The sequence below is a fragment of the Tupaia chinensis genome, unplaced genomic scaffold, assembly GCF_000334495.1.
Source record: "Tupaia chinensis unplaced genomic scaffold, TupChi_1.0 Scaffold146594_1, whole genome shotgun sequence".
Classification (NCBI taxonomy): Eukaryota; Metazoa; Chordata; class Mammalia; order Scandentia; family Tupaiidae; genus Tupaia; species Tupaia belangeri.
In genome coordinates, this window is record NW_006206449.1 from 948,519 (window position 1) to 953,470 (window position 4,952).

Genomic DNA, 4,952 nt, shown 5'->3' on the forward strand with positions numbered 1-4,952 from the left:
ATTTACGGGACCAGAAGTTAGCGTAACTGCTACGTCACTGGACTACCATTTAGTCAACCCGGACCCGGTGGCTACCCGAAAAGCTTTGTAAACATTTCTATATATGTAATTTGCTTCTCCCCTAAAAGCTTTGTAAACATTTCTTTCAGAACATGTCTTGGGTAATGAATTCCTTTAGCTCTTGTTCATTTGAAAATGTCTTTAATTCTCATTGACATTTGGAGCATAATTTTGCTGGATATATAATGCTAGGTTGGCAGTTTATTTTTGTTGTTGTTTTTCAATACCTGAAGTCATCATTCCACTCTTTGCTTGCTTGCATAGTTTCTGAAGAGAGGACCATTATAATTCTTATCCTTGTTCCTCTATAATTAAAGTTTTTGGCCCTTCCCTCTACCCAGCTCTCCTCAAGATTTTCTGAATGTCTTGGTTTTCTGCAGCTTGTTGATAAGCATAGATGCAGTTGGGTCTATGTGTATTTCCTTATTCTGTACCCTGAGATTGTCTAGAAGTAGTGACACCTCCATAACAGGAAACATACATGTTCTGAATTTTATCTCTATAAATAAATGTCTAAAGAAAAAGGAACCAACCCTCTTTGGAGAAATCATTGATGCTAGAGCAGATGAGTTGGAACATTTGCAGTATCAGAAAATAAGAGTCATAAAAACTCCCATTTTGGGTGTTTTCCAAAGGAACACAGAAGCCAACTTAAAAGCTCCCTAAATGATTATAATTAGGGGCAATAAATAGTGATAGTATTGGATAATAAAATAAAGAATACAAGAAATACCTCTTTCCCCAGACTAACACAAATAATAGTTCAATAAATAAATAAATGTCAGAGGAGATACACATCATTCTTATCCAAGACAAGTATATTAATAGTAGTGAGTAAATACACTGAAAGAAAAATAATCATGAAAAAAAATCAAGGGGACCAGCAGATGGTGTAATGACTATATCGCTGAACTTCTGTGTAGTCAACCACAGTTCAAATCCTGGACCGGTGACTTGAACTCACACTGGGCACGTGTGTGTGCATGCTCAGGATTCTGAGGGGAGAATGGAGGAGAAGGGATTGTGGTAAGCCCCCCCCCCCGGCGGGGGTGATTTCTTGCTTTCTGTTTCTCTCTCTATTTCTGGCAAGCACATGTGCCCTATGGGGGGGGGGAAAAAAAAACAGAAAAAAAAAAGATTAGGGTATTCATATCATAATCATTTATGTAACTAGACTTGTATTCTTTCATTAACTAAACTTATCTGAAGATTCAACATGTTTCCATTGCATTGCTAGGTGTTAAGATACCTTTTTTAAAATTGACAAAACAAAATACACAGAATATCAGTTTTTATGCCCTTTTGGATATTCTAGACTGAAGCACAGATGACAAACTTGAGTCCTAGGGTCCAGAATGTGTCTTGAGATATATTCAGTTTGATTTTCAACAGGTCCTCATCTCCATGAGGGGAAAGATTTGAATATCTTTTGAGATAGGATTAAGCACCCTCACTTAGATATCATTGTGTCTACTACCTTTTTTATTTTTTAGGTTATTTGTTTATTTTGTGTGTGTATGAGAGGAGCACTCACAGAGGGTCTCATGCCACTCCCAACCTTCTCAGACAGTATCATAGGCATGTGAAGGTGCACCAGGTTTACCAGGAGCCCAATCCATCCCAATTTTCCATGTGACTGGTACCTGAGGGCCCACGATCTGATAGGATGGAGGGCTAGAGGACTGGAGGAAGGGAATTGCATGGCTTGACCAGACCCTGTGAAGAGTGTTTATATTTCTCTTTCCCACATGAACATGCACACATTCTATGATGAATAACGGAAACGATAATGGGCCAGCTGATGATGTGTTGGTTGGCTCATCTGGATCCCACTTGGCCAACTGTGCAGTTCGAGTCCCAGACCTAGTGGTCTGAAAAACACTCCTGGTGAATGCACGTGTATGTGGGCTCCCAAAATCCCTAGAAGAGAAAAGAGGCTAAGGGATTGTGGTGTGGGTTTCTCCCCCTGGAGGGAGGTGCTTTCTCTCTCCTTCTCTGTTTCTCTCCAGAGAGCATATGTACTCTCTAAAAAAAGATTATGACAAAGTATTGTTTGTTTAAATATTTTATCTTCTGTGTGACTGCAAATTATAACATTAAATAACCTATATCTCCAGGAAGTTTGTGAATAAAATCACTGAACTGGATAGTTTGTGAAATAGAAGTAGACACAGGCCTAGCCACAGTCTCAGTGACAGCACAACACTGTGGTTAAAAAACAGAAGTGGTTGGTGAGGGACTGGTCATAGAGGACCTTTTAGGCTACATTAAGATTGTGCTCTTTGGGGTCAGCAGGTGGCATGGTGGTTAAGGTGCTGGACTCCCACATGGCCAACTGCAGTTGGAGTCCCAGACTTGGTAGCTCGAGAATCATGTCAGGCACATATGTGTGTGTGTTCAAAATCCCAGAAGGAGAATGGAGGAAAAGGGGTTGTGGCATGACCATATCTCTGACTGGGTAATTTCTCACTGTCTCTCTCTGTCTCTGTTCAGCGAGTGCACTTGCTCTATGGGGGGAAATATTATGCTCCTTAACATAGGGACAAGCTGACCCCTTAAGGAAAAGGATTGGAAGAGAACCACAATACCGAATTGATTAATTTTGTCATAAGTAAATTATTTCCCTTTTTTAAAAATTTATTTTATTTTACTTATTTATTTCATTTTCTTTTATACATTCAATCACTTTATTTAGCTTACAAAGTGAGTATTTCAGTATGTGAACATTTCTCCCTAGTCCAGTTGATTAAACTATAAAATATCTTCAACAGGTTAATGCCACATTTCTTTGTCCCATTAATGCTTTGCCTTCATTATTTCAAGGTTAAAATTTTGCCACATTTATGTCCCCAAATTCAATTATTTCTTCACCAGATTGATTTCCTGACTCCTTGGCTAAAATTTGCTGTATCATTTGATGTCCTCATGTTTTCCATATGTCTTCCTCTATGCAAATACTAAGCTGATCATCCTTCTTGTGCCTTATTCAGTATGTGTGTGTGTGTGTGTGTGTGTGTGTGTGTGTGTGTGTATGTGTGTGTGTATAGATATATACATATCAGCTGTATGATGGCAACTCCTCCAGTGTATTAGGATTATAATATTGGGGCTTTAGAGATTATCTCTAATTCTTTATGGATGAAGAAACTGCATACTTCGTTGCCTAAGTTGTTTAGTTATAGATCTTCAAGTTACATGTACTATCTGCTGACTTAGCAATATGTATGCCTAAAATACTAACAATAATATTTTGTCAGTGCAATAATTGCATTTATTTTTTAATTTGCTGTAGTGTGCTATGCTCTCTAGAGACAAAAAGCGGCAGAGGAATAGTAAGAAAGTATCCCTAAGGGGAATGCCAAATATCCTTTTACCTTCATTCTCCTGAGATTTTAGGTATAACCACAAACATGCTCTGTGTGTTTTCCAGTATTTGAGTCTGGGACCCTAACTGCACAGTTGGCTATGTAAGATCCAGCCACCTTAACCACCACACCACTGACTGACCTCAATCCAATAATTTTTTAATTCATAATTAACAACATTATCTCTGACTAAATGTTGAAAACTGAGAAGAAATATTTTACTATTGTAGTTTCAAAATTAATTTTGAAGCTAAGATGTCTTTTTCCCTTTTGGAGCAGTTTTATCCTAGATGCCACTCCTAGGCTAGAGTTCTTAGAGCATTTGGAAATAGATGATGCCTGACCAGGCCACTGGGGAAAAAACAAACAAATTAAAAAAAAAAAAAGAGCTCCCCTACAAAATACATTTTTGCACATCAAAATTCTGGAGGGTCACTCTATTTTTTTTTAGGCAATTCTAGTCAACAACTAGAGGAAATAGTCTTCAGTCCTCCAGGCAAGTCAAGATAGAATTCTTCTTCTTTGCCATCAATTATTATTATTGACTGTTATCCTTTACTTTCTGCTGAAATTTCTTGAAGGTTTTATTTTGCTCATCTAATGACTTTTCTTACTAAAATGGGATGGCTGACCCCGATAACATCCCTTTAATGTTTTGCTTGGAGAAGCCATGTGCAGTCTTCAAATAAATGCCCATTTTATGTCAAGATAAAAGATAAAAAACACAAACAGATGGATGAATATAGCATTAGTAACAGAGGGACCAAGAGGAACATTTGTAAGGGTTTAGAGTTTAAACTTTTGATCATATTCTCCATTAGACTACACGTCCTTTCACAGAGATAGACACAGAATTGGAAGAAGTTCTGCATCATGAAGCTTTTCATTTAAATCTTAAATGATTACACTGCCTAGTGCACTATGAATCTTTAATGATATACATCAGAAAATCATAGCTAGAATAACGTGTATGTGCTGTATTGCATTCTTGGGTTAAAGGTGCTTACTTGCTTTATAAACATTTAAGGTATTCTTAGTTTCCTCATTTTTCTTTTTCTTTTTCTTTTTCTTTGTCCTTTTCGTTTTCTTTTTTTTAATTGCCAGAAGTTCCACACACTCTCCAGAGAGTTAGAAAAAGAAAGAGAAAGAGATAAAGTATTCCCCCAGTGGTACATGGTCCCACTGCAATTCCTTTTCCTCTGTTTCATCATCCTGTTGGGATTTGGGACATCTACATGTGCTTGGCATGATTTTCAAGCCACTGGGACTGAGATTCAAACTATATGATCTGGTTACCTTAACCCATGAGTTTAACAGGGTTGGTCTGGTATTCCCATTTTTCAATTCTTCATTTTAAATATACTTAAAACTTCTATAAACAGAAGTTATTCATAATTTTTTAATCTTAGAATTCCAAACTGATGAAAACACACACAAAAAAATGTACCAGTTCCATTTATTGTGTCATTAGAAAAGTCATGATGTATTTTTGTGTTTTTCTATCCAAAAAATGTGTCATAACTTTTC